Below are 21,936 nucleotides of genomic sequence, written 5' to 3' on the forward strand. Positions count from 1 at the left end.
TGGAAAAGGAGTGTCTTCTGGGACTCCTACCCAAGTCCAATAGTACAGATTGGGACGAGGGGCCATCGTGTGTGGAAAAGTATTCTCCCCAAAGTCCATCTATTCATTTCCTTGCCCTTCTCGACTCGGTGGCAAGAAATTGGGTACCTAGCGCTCAGAGGTTTTAGTAAAGGATGGCTCACCTTCATAAAATTGAACATGTTGCCACATAGGATCTATGATCGAGATGGGAATTGGGTTACTTTGAGTACTTCTTGATGTAGATGTTGGAGGAGGGTCCTCGCAATTTGGTTTGCTTGGCAAAAGGATCGACCAAATCAAGGTCAGCCAGGCTGAACCACCTTATGAATTTAGAGAATGATTCCCTCAATCACGAGGCTATGGTTGGAGGTGTGGGGGATTGGGGCCTAATCAATCACGAGGCTATGGTTGGAGGTGTGGGGGATTGGGGGATTGGTTGGAGGTGTGGGGGATTGGGACTGGAGTTAGGAGCCATGCCCCAGGATTTGGTTTTTCCCCCATCTCGACATTGAAGCTCATCACATCCCTCGAGCTCGAGGACTTCGTGTGTATGAGATCGTGCACTAAATATGAGCTTAGGGTTGAGATCCTAGATGGAACTGATAATCCATTGATGGGCTAATTAGAACGTTAATTGAGGCACCGTGTTCCAACTTTGTGTCAATCCTATCACTCTGTTAGACCTGAGGTGCATGTTCTTTATTCTGAATTAGTCGCTGAGTCTCCCAGGACTTCAAGGAGCAGTCACTGTATTAGCCTTAAAACAAAGACTTCTTAAGTCACTACGTCATCAGGTTGATGCAGTGCATTATAACGTAGCAACTCCTTAACGCGATGGTTTTTTATAACGACTCTTAGTGCAACGACTTCAATAATGCAGCGAGTGATTATCAGCAATGACTTTTTAAGTGGCAGGTTTGTGAAACGGAATGGTTGAATATAGCATTGACTCCTTATCACAGCGCCTTCGGAGTCGCTATGTCAGCCTTAACGTAGCGGGTTGACTTTTGATGTGACAGTTATGAGTTCATTTAACACCATGTATCAGTTAGGTCAGGAAGTTGACCAACTATCAAATAGCATGGGCAATCATTGTATTATAATGCAATGACTATTGCAGTTGCTACATTAAACTCGCTAACCTTAACGTAGCGACATGCATTTTGGCTATGTCACCGACTAATTTTTGGTGCTCGTAAATTTGTGAGTTTTTGTCTAAGGTTTGTGAGCATTGGGGGGTGCTATCCTATCTAATCTACCTACTCAAATAAAAAAACCACAAAAAACAATGTAAACGCGACAAATGAGAGATTTTCCAAGGGAGTGGTTGGGAACTCACTCACACCTCTTCCAAATCTGATTTAAACTCCATTTCTTAGTGTTTTTAATAAGATTTGACAATGCACACACCTTAGCAATCACTCAAACTAACTACTTCTGTGATTTGACGACAAAACATACTGCAAAACAAGCTCAAATGCATTAAAATCACCCCGTGAATAGAAATGATAGTTTTTGTTTTTTCTACTCCAAACACACTCTTTTTCCCTTTAACCAATCCTATTCTCCACTAACAACACTCCTGGGTAAGCTATAAAGCATTGTGCGATGGATAGAAAGCTTATGCATTGCAAAGGCTTACCTCAAAATCCCCAGCAGTGATATAAAAAATGTATAGTTTAGCGGTGACTCCGTGTGTCGTAGGGATCTAGGAGGAATGCCAACGAAGACTCCACTCCCGAGCAACTCCTTGTGAGAGCTTAGCACAAGCGCGAGCCAAACACTTGCGTCACACAAGTATCTACCGGATTGTGTCAATGTGATTCCATGAAGGAGGGGAAGGGAAGAGGAGAGGGATGGGAAGAGAAGGGGAAGAGAGTAGAAAGGAAGGGCAAGGTGAAGGGGGAGGAATGGCAATCACAAGGCAACAACTCACAAGAAGATAGAGAGAATGAGAGAGCTTGTATTCCAAAAGTTGTACGTACACAATGAAGACCAAAAAACTTTTGGCATTCTACCTTTTCAAGGGAAGGCTAACCCTGTACTCTCTTTCTGGTCTCTCGCTTTCTTTTTCAAGCACTTGGGTTCATACGGCTCCAAGGTGGATATCATATAGCCTACCTCACATCCTCTCCTACTTCTTCGCTTTATCTTTACAACTACCTGGCGCTTGCATCAACTGTTAACTGCGGCGGTTAACACGAGTCTATAAAGAAGTATAAACAAGAGGAAGGAAGAAACCCCTTAAGCAGCCTGCTAAAGCTATGTTTATTTGTCTAAGGGCAATAGAGACTAAGGGCATGCCTAAGGGTGTTTACACACTTGCCCGCCTGTGGGCACGCCCAAGGCTCATGGACAGGCAAGATTGCCCGCCCATTGCCCGCCCACGGCTAGATGCCTTTATTGCATCTCGGGTGCCCATAGTGAGTAAACACCCTCATTAGAAAGCCCAATCATCATCATTGAGCTCCAGTAAAGGCAAGTTATCGCGTAGTGCCCTCCTTTTTGTGCGGCGGCGCGGCAAATCACGCCTCTCCACGTGGAAAACACTTAAGGGGACACTCCTTCCGAATGCCAGCATCCTATAGTGCAAGGACGAATTATTCTTATGTGTTTTTCTGAGCTCTCCAAGTTCTCCTGTTTTCCCCGAGTGGTTTCCCTAATCCGGCTTTCGTGTTCTTTTTCGTTGTCCTTCTGAGGTGATCTTCTCCCGAGGTAAGTGCTTGTTGTTTATGGTTTTGTGGAAGCCATTTTTGCCGCATGATTGTCGGTTGTTTATGGTCTTCATCATTCATTATGGATTAGCTGAGTTCTTGTGCGTGTTTCTTTTCTTTTTCTTCTTTTGTTTGGTTGCAGATCTTCTTCTGTTGATTTCTCATGCTTGAGGATTCATAAGAATCGCAGATATTTTTTTGGTCATGACAGATATTACATTAGAGCTGTCCGCAGCTTCAATCTCAGACGATAGAGACTAGAGTAGCCACATGAGCGTCAGATGCTTTCAAGGAGGTAATCTATCTCTGTTTTTTTGGTGCTCTCAGCTCATCGCAAAGTCACAGTATGTTTTCTGTGCAAGCACATTTTGGGTTTGAGTGCCGATTTCATGTCTTTTTCTCCCTGTCTGCAAGATTTGCCTTATCAAGAACGGGGTGGTCTTGGTCTTCGGTGTGATGCTATTTTGTTTGCTTCTGGATCCTCTTTTGGGTAGTTCCTTCTTTCCTTTGTAGCATGTTATAGTTGTCTTGTCTTCTGCTTTCCTCATTTTTATTCAGTTTAGCAAGTACGTTTTCTTACTACTTCTCTTGTGGTTTTCCATGTGTCGTGCGAATGCTTTTGTTACCTTCTTCACATATGTTGTAGTCGCATAGGTGCCTAGCTTTAGTTTATCGTCTCTCGAATGTCTATCGAATTTGGGTTAATTCTCAAGCCAGTTTGTAGCTAGTGTAAGACTTTCTTGTTTTTGATTGCGGATTTTGTAGTACTATTTTAGTTGTGTAAGTGATGTTTGATGCTTGTGGTTGAGCTGCTAAGTTTTTTGTGTGTTGTGAGTTATAGCTCTCAATGGCTTATTCTGTTGGGGTTGTTGTATTTGTGTTGATCATTGTTTGTAAAGACTAGAATTTCTGTTATAAGTTCTTGGGAGGTTTTTTGTGTTTGGTCTCTTTTTTTCAGAGAGATTTTTTTCAGTTTCATACCTCTTTTTTCTCTTTTACAAATTTTATGTATGACAATCTGGTAAACAGAAGTTCAAAAAAGAGTACACAAAAGTTGTCAAAAGCATCATAGATAGCTTCAAATTGGAATCTTTGTACTCCCATAGCTTTATTCGTGGTTGTTTCTCTGCATATTGTGCAGGCTTTCACTGTAGTTGAGCGTGTTTGCTAACTGTAGCTTGCTGGGAGGATGGCTAGTAAAAAGGTACAAAACTTTGAGATTATGGACCTAATAGCTCATCTTGGATCAAATGCACCAATCACAAAATGTGTATTTGATGTAACACATAGCTGTAAGCCGGTCTTCCTTGATGCCAATATGAGCATCATCCTCTAGCACCCTCTACAGGGTTTAGTTTAAAGTAGTTTTATTTCTTCCTAGGAAAAATTATGTGAGGAATTCTTTAGATAGCCCTCAATTATATTTTAACTTAGTCAATCGAGGAGATCAACTGCGAGTTGTTTGGGCTTGTAGTAAGTTGAGGTCTGGACCTCAACTAGAAGGCTTGTGTTTGGCTCATCCTCATCGCCTTCTAGACCAATGAAGCCACAAATACCATTGTGTGTTTTGGGCCCTCAAAGATACAATAATCAAATCCAAATTGATTTAAATGCATGCATTTTGGATTTAGAACCTAACAAGGAAGTCTTAAAATATGATGGTGACAAGCTAGAAGACTCTACTATTTGCTCTCAACTCTAGAGGTGACTGGTCTTTGTGGACATTGTCATACTTGAAAGAACAAGCGAGTTACTATGACCCTTGTTGTGGTAATAGGAAAAAGTAAGGGTTAGAATGACCCTTGCTATTGTTTAGGTATCCATGGACATAACTAATTTCCCCACTTGAATAGGAGTTTGAGTCCTCAACTAAAAGACTTGACTTTGATCATTAATAAACCTTCATGCAAAGTGGGATTTAGTGCTTTACATAATCATCAATGTTCTTAGATTCCATGTCTAACCTTTTGCTATACCTAGGCTTAGAATATCTTCTTGTGTGGGGAAAGGTGCGGTTCAGTGATAGATTGGAATGTGTTGTCTTGACCAGAGTTCATTGTCTGTCAATCTTGTAGGTCTCTCCTTGGGTACCTATATCAAGGGTGAATCAGTTTGATGCAGCTAAATTGGACGTGGACATGACAGCTATGCTAAAGGAACAGCTTATGAAGGTGTTCTCCTTGATGCAGGCAAATGCCGACTTTTGTTCAGTAGATGAACTTCTCTTGCTGCCACTGCAGGATCATTTTTCCAGAGTTTGTGCACTTCTTTGTGATGAGTGGAACTTATGGTGCAGCCAGGTTTTCTTTCTCGTTATGAGCCAGAATTGCAGGCCTTTCTTGAATTTATGATTTGGAGATTTTCAATATGGGTGGACAAGCCAACTCCTGGAAATGCTCTTATGAATTTGCGATACAGGGATGAGAGGGCATTTACTTCACTAGCCACTATCGGAAAAGGTGTTATTTATTTCGGGCAAATTTGCAATCAAAGCAGTAACGCAAAGGAAATTATAAGGTACCTGACATGTTAAACCTGAGCCATGAATACTCGCAAATGTGCATTTAGCTTGGAATTATTTAATGATGTCAGTTATGTTTTTGATTGCTTGATGTTTAGCATAAATAGATTTTGGCTTTATCATTGCTAATCAGGAGAAATTTTGTTTCTTAAACTTTCAGTTAGAACTGGGTTGGAAGGTCCTGGACTCACTCGATATCAGAAGCTTGGGTATTGTTTGGCCTTGGTTGGTTGTCGTTATGGATGGGCTTGTCTGCAAATGATTTCGGCCTTTCGACAATGGGGTGACATCGGCCAGGTATAAACAAAAGAGGTGGTCACTTGAATTCTCCTTGCATGCAACCCGATTAGTTTTTTTGCAGCATATATATGTATGGCTACACATGCAGCTCATGGTCTTTGTTTTTTTGGGGACTTAAGACTCTATAGCTTTAGACAAAATTGTGCCTTTTAAGCTAGCATCTCATGCGATACCTAGAGTGCCATCAGAAATGCAACGAGTTTTTAGAATTAAATCAAGATGGGTCTCCAACATGGTGGTTTCGGTTCCCTAGATTATGCATGAGTTCCATTTGAGGAATTTGAGAGAGATTCATTATGCACCTATGCATAAATTCGAAGCAAGTACTCATATGAGGCAAGGGGATCTAAGATAAACAATGTGGGGCCTAATAATCCATCAAATTGAGGCTTACCCCCTTTTTCCCCTTCTAATCCCTCGACTTGCCTTTATTGGAATCTCCATCAGTTTGAGGCTTACCCTTGGCTTTTCCTTGCAAGACAAGCCTTGTCATTGGATTTGTCAAGCTTCTTCCTGCAAGAGTAGGGGCACTTAATTGGTGCCGACTATTGCCTTGCAATGATGGTTGTCACAAAAATTTTGTAGCTCCTTGGGAGTATGCCAAGCAAAAGACTGGCTACCCGACAGGAATGCTGAGAACTGATCCCTTACTATTTCTATCTATGTGATGTGGTCCTGTATTTAGCCCCCTTCGTTCATGTTAAAAAGCTATGTCTTGAGGCCGAGGACTTTGGCTGCGGTGTTGATCTCATTCATGTCTGTCAGGATGGTCCATGCTTGAAAACATTGTATCCACAGCTAAATATGTGGGAGGACTAAGTCTGCAGTTGTGCCAATGACTATGGCTAGGGAGTCTGGATCATGCAGTACCCAATCTTTTGACTGCAAAAGGATTTACTTTGTGTCACTACTACTGGGCCGCATTTTGGATGTCCTGAAGCCTCAGCTCCACTCCTGTATCTCCAAAATCACCCTCACCACAACCCTATTAGAAAACTAGAGGCAGGCTACTTGCTTAGGGCCAACACTACTCCGCAGCGGAACATGATCACAAGAGACTATTGCATGGAACCCAACTCAAATACATGTGCTTTAGTTGAAATGAAGAGGGCAATCCAGATGTGAAAGAGTGCTCAAAAGTAGAGCAAAAGCAGATATGTGTGCACGCACGCGCACACAGTGCTTACCATTGGAAACAAACTGAATAACATTGTTTGCTGCCACATTCTCAATGGCCTTCATCCAAAGCTAGCCAACCTCTCGGCTAACCTTTGAATTGTCAGTAGCTTTAATGCAAAAGCTAGCTCCTTTAGAGTATGCAATGATGCCCTAAATAGAGCGGCTCCTGCAGGATCTCTACAAGACCAAGGACACAGGGAGGATTATCAGGCTTCAGAGCCAACTATTCAACCTATACATTGACGAAACTTTCTAGTGAAGGTAAAGATTCAGAGAGATCAACTCGGACCGATGGGTCGCAAAGTGGATAGTAACCAATTAGCCATGCTCTTGGTCAATAAGCATCCCAAGAAATACCTAAGGGTTGGTGACTCTCTACCTGGAAAACATCGGAGGCCACACACATTTGAGGAGCTAGGTCCATTGTTCCTTCAAGAAGATTATGTACATCAGTAGGTCCGTACAATAGGCTTTTTGTTGTATGCGATGACCCACATTGTGAGCACTAGTTCGAGGACGAGTCAGGCATAAGCTATGTGCGTCAGTCTCCAACCCTTAGGTTAAAGTCTTGTGTACCCACTGGAGAACTAGCTAGATTAGCTAGAAGTCAGCCTAGATTAGTTTAGGGTTAGTTTAGATCAAGTAGCCGCCTTAGGGCTGCCATTTCAAGGCCTTCCATGTAGCGGGAGATAGACTATCCTCACTTTCTTTCTTGCTCAATACTAACTTCAATTGCAAGATGATGCACTCAATACACAAAGAGATGTTGTGGATTTGAGCGAGAGAATCAGAGGGAGAGAATGTAGTGGACCTCCGAAGACTGGATAATGAATGCTCAAAGGGTTGAATACAACTATATGAAGGGTGGATCCCTGAAGAGGTTGAGGCTACCCTATTGGTTTGCTGTGGGGAGGCCTTGTTGCTTGTGGATGCCCGTGACATCCCCTTCTGCTGAAACTCGAACTAGGGTATGAAAGGGGCCTCCCATCGTGCTGACGTAGGTGATTGTCTGTGGTATACCTAGATGATTAATCCTGATCTGAATGCCTGGTTCATGAATCCGAAGGTGATCTCTTGGTTCGATGCCTGATTTGTAGGAATTGAATTCCTACGTCTGGTGCTAACTTCTGGTAAGGATATTGGATGTGGGTTAATGATACAGGATGATGCTCCATGTGTTTTTCCTCGGTGCATATAGGTGATAGGGATGGAGGAGGTTTGAGAGAGGCATCCTGGTCTTGTTGTAACCCGTTGCTTGCTGTAATACTGTATCCTATAATCTATTGTATGACTGCGTCTTGATGGCGCCTGTCTTGAACCCCTTGAATGACCGATATCAAAGGTCAAGGTGGAATACCCTTATTCCAATAGATGAACCCATGGCCTGGGATTTTGACATCCAAGCCTTGGTGCTGATAATCTGGTCGACTTCAAACTGGTGCCACCATTGTGCTCCCAGGATGTCACATGCACCCTTGCACTTGGGTGCAATGTGACACATTGGCTACATCGACAAGTGCATAACAATTCCCTAATAGGAGATTTTGTCGTGTGCTGTGATCCCTTTGTGAGCCCTTGTCCAGGGACAGTCAGGCACAAGCTACGTAAGTCAGTCTCTAAGCCTTAGATCAAGTCAGAAAGTCATTCTCGCTCACTGGTACCCACTGGAGAACAGTATGATAGTGTTTCCATCTTAGGGTTTAGTTAGGTCTAGGTCATAGCGTAGGTTAGGAGCCCGAGAGGGACCCCCAAAGGCTGACCAGGATGCCCAGAGCAAGCAGGGAAGGCAGCCTGCAAAGGCTGCCCAGGTTTTTTTTTTAATAGGCTGAACTGAGCCAAGCAGGCTGCAAAACAGCCGACTCAGTTGGCTATTTGCAGCAGGCTGGTTGGCCCAGCCAGCCCTATAAAAGGGCCCCTTCCAGCCCTCTTTTGCTCATTGAGTCCTCCCCCCTTCAGCCTCCTACAGCTCCACTCCAGCCCCCCGTCTGAACAGCCTGACACTCTCCAGCAGTGGGCCTTTGACCAGCCTCAGCTCTTGGCCTCAGTTCGGCCCTCCTGGAAGGTGTTCACGCACCGCATCAGACGGGGAGTTGGGACAGCAAACGGAGTAACGTTTGGGGTCTGTTTCAGCAGCTTTTTTCAGTTATCCTTTACAGTTTGCACAGCTCACTTCTCAGCTCTATATTTTCAGTCATTTCTCAGCTCTCTTTAGGATCTACCACTCCTAGCTTTCACTCTCACTCACGCAGTAATCCTGCATTCTGGTGGACAGCACAAGCCTCTCCCTTGCCTTGCAGAAGTGTCCTACATTGTCAATGTGGACAGCATTAAGGTCTCGGTTTCGGTCAACGTTGCCTCTCGGGTCTTTGGGTTTGCTATATGTGCGCACAGTGAGCTCTTCAGAAGCGTGTTTCCGTGCTTTCTCGAAGAGTGTTATTTGTATATCTGAGTTCCCGAAGTATAAAGAAAATTCTCCCCTGATTGGGGAGGGGGGTCCTTAGTGGGTACAGGGACTCAATCGGTTGTCAATTCAATTCCCTCTCTACTCTTATCTCCTTTCTCTCTTTATGGTGCATAACGCTAATTCCTCGCTAAAGCTTTAAAGGTCTTGCTGTGATTACACGATTAGATTACCGTTGCATGTTACACCCTTCTGCCCGAGCTCAAAATCCTGAGCAAGCTCGTGTGCACACTCATAATCCCGTGGCATGAAACTTCTGACATACCATTGGATGTCTGTACACAGCCCATGGAGAAATTTGCTCAGCTTTTGATTGTCCTCCGGCTGCAGTTGTAAAAACACCTGAGTAAATTTGTTGGCAAAATGATTCACTGTCTTGTTTTCTCCCTTGCGTAGCTCGTAGAACTGACTCTTGAACCTGTCCAGGTATTGCAGTGGCAAGAACCATGATCGAAGATCTTTCACGAATTCCGTCGAGCTGTAGAAAGTTGTCTCCTCGTCTGCAACATAGTGGTCCTCTTGCCACTTGAGCCACCGGGTGACCACGTCGTCTGTGAGGTGCATGGATGCTAGGATGCACTGCTCGTTGTCCTTCGTAGGCGTCACTGGAAAATAAATTTTGAATTGATTGAGCCACGAAGTCAACACTAAGGGTTCTTGCTTACCATGGTACCGTGTGAAGTTGAGTTTCCCCGGAAAGGAAGGCTTGGCTTGAGGTGGAATTCTCTTTGTTTCTCCCCCCGTCGGTCGGAGTAGAGAAATGAGAAGCTACCGGTGCCATTCTTCCTTCTCTTCTCGAGCGGTACGTTCTCGGTGCTTCTTGGCCTCATGAGCCTCGCAGTTTCGGAGTTTCTAGGCTTCCCGAGTCTCTCAATCGTGTTCATTTTTTTCTTTTCCTGATCGCGTGCCTCCGGAGTGAGTCTTTTACGCTCTCTGGCGGGGTGCTCATGATCTTCCTGCATCTCCTGAAGCTGGGCCATGCGGGTGAAGAGAGCCTCAGACTGTTGTTGGTGCATCTGCATCATAGCCTATAACATGGCTGTCATGGTAAACATGGAAGTGTCTGCAGGATTCTGTGGTGGGGTGTAAGAGGGCAGCATAGAAGATTCTTGAGGATCATCATGCTGAAGCGGCTTTTTAAGCTGAAAACTTATTGGAGGCAGCTTGTTACTTCTTCAAAGTGGAATGCATGGAATGAACATAATTGTGTGAGGCCCCAGAGACTTAAATCCATTGTTTTGGAATGATGTTGGCCTATTGCTTCAGGTCACAAAGCCTATTCTCATTACATTGAGGCTTCTTGATGGGGATGACCTTTATAATTGGAAGGTGTATGAAGGGTTGGATAAGGATTGAGACAATTCAAGTTTTAATGCTTTGTATGGTTCGAGGAAGGTTGAGGGCACTTACAACCTCTCGGCAGACAGTATGATTCACCTTTGGAGATTGCAGCCTTTGTTTTGGATCCATAATTTCAAGGGCAAGGGCTATTGAGGCGGTGGAAGGATGGGAGATAATATTGAGATCAGCTGTCTCAAATGCAGACGATTGAAGGAAAGTGAGGGAGGAGCTCACATATTACAAGCAAAGAAAAGAGTTGTTTGGCTTGGAGGATGCACAAAATGACAAGTTTAAAATTTCCTCGTTTGTTGGTGGAAAGGACTATGGAGCAGATGCTCTATTGTTAGTAGTTACAAGGATTGGCCATTCGCAATACTCAAACAAGGTGCTAGCTCTTTGCCTATTGAGTGCCTCTGGAGAATTTCTGAAAACATTGTATCTGAAAGAGGAACATGCTTGTGGTCCAGAAGGCTAATGCTTGTATTCGCTAATGCAAAGTTGTCTATGCTTAAACAAGTTTAGGATAGAGTGCACTCCTAAATCATATACTGGATTTTGACCTGACAAGGATAATGACAATGATGCAGCAAAGGCTGCTCCTAAGCATGAGGATGATGATGAGGTCCAGATGAGTCAAAAGGAGGAGGGGGCTGACACCACTTTGTTAGAAAATGTAGAGGTAGGTTGCTTGCTTAGGGCCAACACTACTGAGCAGCAGAAGATGCACTCTAAGATCACAAGAGATTAATGTGGAACATGACTCAAATAGATATTCTTTACTTAAATGGGCAATCCATAAACACAGCCTACTGGGTTTGTTTTGCTGCATTGTCTATAGGAAACTCTTTCTCTCTGCCACACACCTCTGTGGTGGGCTTTAGTAGCTGCTCAAGGCTGAGCACTCATGCAAAGTTCTGCTCCATTGTTCTATGCTGACAGACGCTTCCTCTTCAGATTAGTTATGCTCTCCTACTGGATGTAATCTGCACCAAGGTTTGCTCTGGATCTGCTGTGTGTCTGCTCCAACATGAACGGTTTCTGACCTCTTTGCTGCCCTGGAATGCAGCTTAACATGCAAATGCTTTTAGACCTGTGAACTCCATAAATATCACAAATGAAAAGCAGGATTTCGTGGGGAAGTGGTCATTGTACAGGGTTCATCAATGTGAAGGCTTCTGAAATTTTAGTAAATGTGATTGTTGCCCTTTTCGTACGTAGTTCACATGCATGCATGATGACAAATAGTGAATTTTTTCTGCTTGTAATCTATGTTCAAATTTACATCTGTGTATGCTTGTTTACTGCAAGCTAGCTACTGAAGGTAGAAATCTTTTCTTGTCAAAAGTTAGAGCTTATATGCCATTTAAGAACATAATGCGTTCCCATCGTTCCAGAAACTTCATTGGGTGGGGATATCTGTCATTACGTGGGGTCTCTCCTAATTTATAGAAAGAATAAAACTCATCGGGGGCACCTACTTGTCTCTAAAAGGTTTACATTCTGAAATCATGGCTCTTTTGTTTGCCGGCTAAGCAGTATGTTTTTTGGCTTGCATAGAACTCCTTGGGACACAAAGCATGGGTGTTGCTGCAGCGGGCGGAAACTGTGTTCCAGCTTGCAAGTTTTGTCAACCTGCTTTTTTTCCTTTGAACGGGAAGGTCATATTTTTTTCTTGAATCATTGGATAGTAGATGTCGCCGATCACATTTTGCTATTGTAACTGTTATCTAATGTATCGTTCTTCTTTGTGGTGCAGATATCGAAGCTTGATAGAGCGTTTTCTTGGTGCAAGACTTATCTATCAAAGGCCGAACATGGATCGATCAGTAAGCTTTGAGTACATGAACCGGCAACTTGTGTGGCATGAATTTTCGGTATCCCTCTGTCAATATTTTTTGTGAGATATGCTTTTGACTACTGGAGTGGGATTGTGCAATAATTGTAAATTTTCACAATATAGAAAACAACTTTTATGGCAGTGCTACTTACTAACCTATTTAATTTTTATTTCTACCAAAATAACAAAATGCCATTAAATTGCAGGAACTTTTACTGTTAGTTTTACCACCTTTGAACATCACTTCTATTAAAAAGGCTTTTACATTTCCGTTTTCAAGTGGAGAAGGGGCAAAGGCAATCACGAAAGAGGATGCTTTTCCTGTTTGCGAGCGATGCCCGATAACTATCACTTACATTGCACTTCTGTGTGAGCATCAATATTGCTACTATTGTTTGAGCACTAGATGTATAGCAAGCTCATCATTTCGATGCATAAAATGCAATGTACAGGTTTTGGCCATGAAACAACGTCATTTGCAAGTGACCGTTGAAACAAAGAATTAATGGAAGTCAGCCGGGTATTATAAAAAGTAAGCGTGTGAGTCACTTCGTATGAAACGACTCCTTTATGAGTGGAAATGTAAAATGGGTATTCTATTATAAAAGTTGGGTTTTTGTCCAAGTTGCGGCCTGTTGGTATTGCGATAATTCTTTATATCTTAAATGGTGCGTTGCCCTATGAGCTAGATTTAGATTTAGATGCTCGTTTGGGAGAGACTAAAATGAAATCGTTAGACTTCACAAGCAGCTGTAGCTTGAATGAAGAGATTTGGACTGCTTTTTGATTAGCCTTCTCCTTTAGTGCTAGCCTTCGTCATGGCTGAGTTTGCCCTTCACCTCCGGAGTGCCGATAGAAACTCAGTACGAAGACTTTGTATAAATGGATGCTCAAGTATGTGTGGGTGTGTGGATTTGTATGTGTGAGAGCATACTTTTATACTATGGTCTATACCCATTGTTGGGCGTTGATGACGTCAGTGGGGATGTCATAGTAGCGAGTCCCTGCTCTGTGTGATGGAGTTTATGGTTTTCAATCTTACGAGTGACTATCGTGAGATTGAAATTGCACTATGTTGTGTTTTTAGAGGGTGAAGTTGGGAATGTTGCTGGATTCATCTAGGTATATTCTATTATTAAATCTTACTCAAGATTGAGAAGTCATCCACTAGAGTTGGTTTAGTGGTTGCAGGGTACTGGTTTATTTTGTAGATGCTCTAGGTCATTACAGGGCAATTTTGCTTGTGAAGTATTCATAAACAATAACAAATTTCATAAAATAATAACAGGTGGGAATGAACCTTATGGATTTGGTACCCCACCAAAATCCATGGAGGATGAAAGATAAAGTTAGGCATTGATATTGGTTGGACATCATAGTAGCTATGGTGTGCGTGATGAAGCTCTTGGTTTTCAAATTTGTGCATGACTATAAAGAGGTTGAAAAGGCATTGTTTGCTTTGTTTCTATAGGATGAGGCTCGGTCGTGTGGAAATATGCTCTAGAGTTTTACTAAATACATTTATCTCCTTACTTGGCCTTGCAAGACCTCACTTGTTATCTTTTTATCCTCATTAGTTCGTATTCTTGAAGATTTTAGATCTACATTTTTCAAAGCTTAGTAGCATAAAATAGAGATTCATAAATAAGGAGTAAGAAAGCCACCCATGTGCCATAGACCCTTCTGGTCATGCCTTTTAATTTGCGAATCCCTTGATAACTTTCATAGCCCACTTATACAATGAGCATGCTCTCTTAGTCAAAATAATATGTGAATGTAAAATAAACAAAAGATTTGTAGAAGTCATCTATATGCATGCTTGCTTACCTTACAGCTACTCTTAGAGACTTAAAATCCAAACGTGAAGATTCTCAGTCTTAAATTATGTTACAAAGGCCAGAATATAGCTATGTCATATAACAACTTGGGAAGAGTTGAGCCTTGTGCACTCCTTGAATTCTTCAGTTCTCCAGATGGAGTAAGTTACTTTTTGTGGTTTATACTTTGTCTCATAGCCCCATGAAATGTCAGTAGATCTTTCTTTCTTCACATATCTCTTTTTCCAATCTAGCCCACTTCTTGTCAATATGCAAGAGGTTGGCATGGCCTTGTTTCTCTACATGGTGGTAGGATGTTCCTATCATTTGGATACATCACTCATCTTAGGCATTAGTATATTTGGTATCCAATTTCTTGTCATATGCTTGACATTTATTAAGAACCTTGGCAAAGTCTTTTACAAACAATTAAAGAGTATGTTTATATTAACGGATCAATACATATTTTAAAAAATGGTAATGACATAATACATGAACTTAAAGAGAGATTGGGATCATCATGAATCATCCATATTAATATGCCATGTAGTGTGAATCTTTCGCTAGTCTAGAAATGTCAAATATGTCAACACCATTCCATAGAAGCCTGAATTCTTCTATTACTTGCTCCAAGTATACATCCCATGTTTTTGGAGAGCATACACATCACATACATGTATAGAAATTAAAACATTAATAGAATATATGTTGATCATATTGCAAATGTATACGCATGTGAAAATTAAAAAAAAAGGTCATACTAAGAATGAATAAGGCTAGCATTAGAATGCTATTTTCTTATCACCAAAAGTTGTTAACAAATATAACTAGCCACATTATTCCTTGTGTTTCAACTAAATGCTCTTTTCTTATCACCATAAATGGTGGAATATGGTAGTTAACAAATACAACTAGCCATGTAGACCATTTTGTTAAGTGTGTTCCAAAAAGACTAACTCCCTTAAGAGCAAGTCCCATGTTCACATTACGAGGCTGTCACCATTAAATCCAATTTCTTCTGGTCACTTAGTTATGTTGTAATCCCAAACCTTTACTACGTCCACAGATCCTAATCTACCCTTTGCTAATCTCAATCTTATCAAGTGCAAAGGCAAGATTGGGAGGACCCATCAGAGTCCCAATCCCGATGACAATCATACAAGTCTTCCACTTAGGAGATCTAAACCAAAGGCCATATGGGACACAATGTAATCAAGATCTAGAGAGCATGACATAATAGAATCGCCCTTGCATTGGCCCACGCATGAGATATCTCCTTCATAGTCTCCGACTTGGGGAGATAGATGATCGGAGCAATGGTGGCCCTTGCCAGATGGTGAGCTACAACTTGTAGACCATAAAGGAGGAGGAAGGGTATCAAAATAGGTTGATGAGATTGAGCACCAAAAATGTCCTATTAGTTACTTCCTTTCTTAACGACACTACTCCTCAAGGATTAGACCCTGATCGCTTGTGCATATATTTATACTAGGCTATGCATTCCCTTTTGGAGAGACATTCTTGTCTCAAACACCAGCCTTGAGTGTTGATGCTTGGTTTAGTGGATACTCTGTGTGTGTGTGTGTGTGCGTGCGTGAATGCCAACTTGTGCATATGTGTGTGCATCCATGTTTGTGTGCAAGTGCTAATTTTTCTTTGGGAAAATTTTAGAAAACTTAGCGCTCCTTTGGGTTTGGCAAAAACCATGGCCTTTAAAAAAGAGAGGATAAATGTGTATTGGTTGCCAAAGATAGCCTAACTTTGGTAAACTGCATCTTTTGATTGGCAAAACCAAAACGGGTTGATGTTATATATCAAATTACATACTAAGGCATGATTTACATCAATATAATGTTTTTTGCACCATTCAATAACTCTGCACTCATGAAAATGAGTAGTTTATGAAGTTATGGCTCATTTTTCCATCAAATTTAGGGCAAGGTTGCCCATTTTAGGCTATCATTTCTCAAGGATTGGGATGGTGGATAGCCCACTTAGGTTATCCTCCCTTGAAAAAGGTCTTGGTAGGCTATTAGTTAGGTGGTACCTTGTGTGTTTGTGTGCAGCACAAGGAGCTAATGCAACCCTTAGGCTTTGGCATAGCCTAGTTAGTCTCCTCTATTTCTTCCTTATCCCATGACCTATTCCAGCTCTCTTGTCTCTCTCCTCCATTTCAACATCCTAATTGGGTAGCGACCTTCTTACTTGAGGCCCGACATAGAGATTACGCAACGGGTGTAGGAGTGAGACTAAGTTGACCATCGGAGCCCAACTTGAGGATGATCATAGACTTCTACCACTTATAGACATAAAGGACGAGAAAGGGGCTCAAATAGGTTGATGAGGCTGAGCACCAACAATGTCCTATTTAGTGACACTAGCCCTCACTAGAGCCATTATCATATGCTCTATCCTTAGTTGACTAATAGATTTGGTTCCCCAGGCAACATACAAAGGTTCAAAACATAGAATGGGGATAGCTAATCGACTAATTCACTGACAAGGATCTGCCCCTTATCTCCCGTGGATATAGTTATACTAGGCTATGTGTTCCCTTTTGCAAAGACATTGTGGTGTATTTCTCTTTTTTTAATTATCGTCTCAAATATTAGCATTGGGTGTGGATGCCTGGTTTAGTGGTTCCGTTCCGAGTCAACTTTTATTCTATTTCGTTTTCTATAGTCTCATAGACCCTTTGATCTTTTAAAGACTTTAATATTCTCTCTCTCTCTTTCTCTCTCTCTCTCTCTCTCTCTCTCTCTCTCTCTCTCTCTCTCTCTCTCTCTCTCTCTCTCTCTCTCTCTCTCCCCCCCCCCCCTTCGCGTGAGTGCCACAATTGTGCATATGTGTGTGTATCATGTTTGTGTGCAAGCGCTAGTGTTTTCTTTGGAAAATATTCAAGTTCGAAAAAGTTGGTGCTCCTTTGGGTTTGACAAAAAAGAAACAATGGCATTCAAAAAAGAGAGGAAAAATGTGTATTGATTGCCAAAAATAGCCAAACTTTGGTAGCTCGTATCTTTTGATTGAGAATCCAAATGGGGTCATGTTATATATCAAATCAAATAGTAAGGCATGATTTACATGAATTTCATGTTTGCTTCACCATTCAATAACTATATACTCATGAAAATAAGTAGTTTATGAAGTTTGGGATCATTTTTTAAATCAAATTTAGGGCAATATTGCATATTTTAGGCTATCACTTCTCAAGGATTGGGATGGTGGATAGCCCACTTAGGCTATTCTTTTTCAATCGGGGTCTCCAAAAAAAAACAATGGCAAAGCATCTCCTAGTGAACTTGGCCTTGAATTTGGCACCATTGGCAAAGAGAGGTGTGTAGGATGATGTGTTCCCAAGTTTTGCTTTACTTATGAGGCATGGAAAGCTCAAGAGTGAGGAATGAACTTGAAGGAAGGTGATGCTTCAAAAGTAGAAGACAAGAACTAGTTGGCAAGTTTGTCTATTGAAATCATGGAATTGGATTGGACCTACATACTTGTAGCTATCATCATAGCTAGATATCATTGAAATTAAATTGCAAATGGGCCATGATGCTCAAGCCATGTTTGGTCTTGTATGAATAGAATGGATCTTTGCTCATGGAGGAGGATTGGATATGCTTTATTAGCACTGGCTCTCCTAGAGACAATGCTTTAGGATTGAGTCGAGTGGGAGTTTTGTGATTATTATTAGTTTTTTACGAACTTTTATTAGGAATTTCTAAAATTCTTAACCTCTACTTTACATGGCTGTTGGCTTTTTAGCTTTTAGCTTATGTGTTCTTTTAACCCCCCTCCAACATGGCTATAAATCAATTCAAGGACTCCACTCTCCCTCCATTCTCCCTAGAACAATTTCCTTGGCTTCCTCCAGCTACAAGTATTCAAGTCACTTCAAGCTTTCCGGTCGCTCATCTAGGTCTCACGTGTTCATTTGTGAGCAATATGCTACTGATTCGCTTGCTAACTGCTGCTGAAGCCGTTGCCTGGAAAAAAATTACTATCCAGAAAGCTGTTTGCCAGAAAAGCAGGTTTGCTTGTAAAAAAAAATCCATTTTCCTGTTGAAAGGGCTTTATGCTAGCCAAACGGGCTTTATCCTATAGGCCTAATGGCCTTTATGCTTGCCAGTGAAGAGATTGTCGTCTACTCGATCTTTTTATAATAATTAAGTTAAAAAAAAAACCCCAGGAAAATGTTGACATCAAAACTTTGCAGGTATCATTGGTAAAACCTTCAAGGAAAAATAATGCTAATTTACCTTTCAGTTTTAAATTATAGTTTTTTTTGAAGAAAGGCGATGGCTTTGTAGTCAGTGGGAGACCATCCAAATAACCATAGAACCTTGGCAAAGCCTAATTTGCGAGTACTCAAAGCATTTCTTTCCTATTATTTCTTACTTAACAATCGACACTATCTAAAGACTCGTAAAACCCACAAATTGGAGCCAAGTGCTTTCGTGTGTACATGCAGCCTTGTTCTTGTTAGCCACCACCTCACTTGTGAGGTGCATGGATTTCAGGATGCATAGCACATTGTTGTTCATAGGCACAACTTAAAAATAACTATTGAATTGATTGAGCCATAAGGTCAACACTAACACTTCTTGTTTACCATTGTACCACATGAAGTTTAGCTTCCCAAGGAAGGAAGGCTTGATGGGTGGTGAGAGTATCTCCCTGTTCCCCCCAACTGGTTGGAGTAGAGAAATGAGGAGTTGTTCTTCCTTGTCCTCTCAAGCACTACACTCTTGTTCGTCCTTTCTCTCTCAAACACTATGTTCTTTGAGCTCCCTAGCCTGAGCTGCACGGTCTCAAAGTTCCTTGGCTTCCCAGTCCCTAAGTTTCTAGGCTTCTTGAGCTTCGTGGTCTCAGAGTTCCTTGGCGACCTAAGCTTGACAATCACGTTCCTATTTTACCTCCTGAGCTGCTCTATTGCACTACCTGGCGGCTTGCTCACAATTGTCCTACATTTCCTGAAGCTAAGACATGGGGTTGAAGAGAGTCTCGCACTGTTGTTGCATCTACATCATATTCTACATCATCACCATCATGGTATACATTGGAGTAGAAGTATTTGTGGGATTCTATGGTGGCAGGGGTTGGAAAATTGATCCTCCTTCCACTTATCTTGGACTACTCACTAGCGCTCATGGTCCCCTTACTAGATCTTGTATGGACCATAAAACAGTGGAGCTATGTCTAAACTGAGCCTCCCTATTTTAGGACAAAATTTTTGAAACTCTGATACCAATGTAACAGGGAGGTAGACTGATTCACTCTCTCAATACTATTTAAACTAAAAGAATGATGCAGTAAAAACACAAGTGATACTATGGAGTGAGTGTGAGAATCAGACGGAGAGAATTTATAGGGCCTCTAGAGAGGGAAAGTAACTAATGAATAATGGTTGTCCAAGAGGGCTGAATACAATTGTAAAATAGATAAGTACTATATGGAGGAGAATCCCTCATTACAAAAGAGAGAACTAGAAAACTACTATAGACTAACTGAAGGGTTGGAGGTGCTATTGGTTTGCCACAGTCTTCTATTACCATAATCCTGGACTCAAGTGCTACTGCTGTGGCTGAGTGCTAGAGCTCAATGAGGAAGATGAAGAAAGAGGGCTGAAGGCTCTCCTTCTATAGGGCCCTTTGGACCCCCTAAATGGTCGACTAGCTTCATGCTACTCCACCGACTGAGACACACCATTTGCCGACCTACTATGGGCAGTCCCTTCTTGGGTGGCAATCCTGCCTGGTGGTGGCTAATATGTCTGCTACATGTCTGCCTACATGGTAGCTGATGTGGTTGCTATGCTAGCTACCATGGATGATTTTTTCCTATTAGTTTTGTGAAGAGACGAAACTTTTATATTGGTGTTGAAAGTTTGTATGCCCTAATAAAAATAAAGGTTTGAAAAATTCGCAAAGATTTGAAACTTTTATGAGAAAAAATTTAAAGTTTTGCCATAATTTACAACTTTTTCTTTAAAATTGAAAAGAAAAAATATAAAATTGTAATATTTTATACAAAAATTACAAAACTAAGAAAACTAGCTCAATAAACTTTCGCCAAGATTTTATATTAAAAAATAAGCATACATCCCTGCTAGCTACCTACGTGGTAGTCCAACATGTCCATAGGCCACGAATACCCATGACAATTTTGTGCTAGTAGAATTGTGCCACTGATGAAGGATGGCAGATGAGGCCTCCCAAGAGAAGGAAGTGGGGGGGGGTTACATTTTTTTCACAAGCTTGTTGGACCATCCTCTAGTACTATAAAAATTTTGTCTTTCATAGGAGGTAGGCAGATCTTATTGTCGACATTTCTTTTAGATTCAATAGAAGATACCACAGTGTGGTAGCTTTTGTGATGTAATCAAGCATATCTAGAAGGAGACTAGGGCTGATCATGAGATAACCCATGTGCCAAATGTGATGCCTGCAATTATAGGGGTAGAAAGGTAAATGTTAAGGCCGAAAAGGAGATATCCTTTCTAGAGCTCAATTCGCAAAATGCATGAAGATGTTAACATAGTCAAGGGAATCTCTAAGGATAGGGCTAATTTCCTCCCCATCAAATGTAGTCCTTTTTACCTTGGTAAATCGTTAATAGACCATGTAGATTTGGAATTGGAGAAGGTAGAAAGGGCAAGAATTAAAAGCTAGATAGCTTTGGCTATCAGTGGGTGATTGCCCTTCAAATATTTTTTTCCAAGATGTAAAAAGGAAGCATGTCAAAGAATGAGTTGATAGAGTGGTGGATAAGAATGGCAACATGATTGTAGAATTTTGGCACATTGCGAAGGTGTTCAAATTAGAACTCAATACGGTGGGTCAAGTTGCAAAACAAGATGTTGAGTGGCTTTAGAAAGCCTAGGATGTGCTATTCACTGTGCAATGTAGGGTTTCTAAAGTGCAGGCTTTCAAAAGTCTATGTTGTGATATCTATGTGAATGTAGGGTTTCTAAAGTGCAAAGACAAGGCCTTACAAAGACCTTCCACCATCATTAAAGAATAATGGAGGCAACAAATAATATGGAGAGTGATAAGCCCCCCAAGCTTCATACAGTTTCATAGTGGAGTTTTTTGTAGTATTCTGGGATTCAAAGAACAAGTCTAATATTTGAAGTTGGATATTCTCTCTCTCTCTCTCTCTCTCTCTCTCTCTCTCTCTCTCTCTCTCTCTCTCTCTCCTGCTTCATTTGAGCTTTCCTCTTATGAGAGATCTCCACCTTTGAGAATTCTCTTCTTTGCACTCCATGTTTTGCAACAAGAAGTGTTTGGGAAGGTAGTCAAACTCTTTACTTCTAGTTTTTTTGATCATCTTCTCCGAAAGTGGATTTTCTCTCTCCCTTTGCAACTTATATCCCTTTTAAATACAAGCCAATTTTGAACCATCCCTTTCAAATACAAGTTAGTGTTGAACCATCCATATGATGGCCTATAGAGGCGAGCCCTCAAATAGGGCTAAATAATTGCTATGGTTGACATAAAACCTTCAGTGGCTCTGACTCGAGTTTCCCTCAAGCTCCTCCTATAGCAAATCCTTTCATCAACATAGCCTCCCTTACCACATTCTCCAATCTCAATAGACACCCCATACCATTGGGTAGGGCCAAAACAAAGTGAGAAACTTCCTCCCTAGACTTCTTGTAAACAAAAGGGCCAACCAAGGTGTATATTTAACCAGTCTCCCTATCACCAGCATCCGCTTCTCCAAATTGAAAGCTTCTTCAAAGA

At 41.5% G+C, this 21,936-nt stretch overlaps 1 pseudogene across 1 annotated transcript; it reads left to right on the plus strand.

The window, feature by feature from the left end:
- The first annotated feature begins 2,545 nt into the window (after positions 1-2,545).
- LOC147892977 (peroxisome biogenesis protein 2-like) lies at positions 2,546-12,909 on the plus strand (annotated as a pseudogene). Its single transcript, XR_015542348.1, has 8 exons — positions 2,546-2,736; positions 3,877-3,939; positions 4,811-4,924; positions 5,032-5,194; positions 5,417-5,553; positions 12,095-12,195; positions 12,294-12,411; positions 12,581-12,909. The product of XR_015542348.1 is annotated as a peroxisome biogenesis protein 2-like (transcript).
- Positions 12,910-21,936: the final 9,027 nt, after the last annotated feature.

Source organism: Dipteris shenzhenensis, chromosome 16 (genome assembly GCF_047967505.1).
Source record: "Dipteris shenzhenensis isolate YYH24624 ecotype China chromosome 16, Dip_SZ_1.0, whole genome shotgun sequence".
Taxonomy (NCBI): domain Eukaryota; kingdom Viridiplantae; phylum Streptophyta; class Polypodiopsida; order Gleicheniales; family Dipteridaceae; genus Dipteris; species Dipteris shenzhenensis.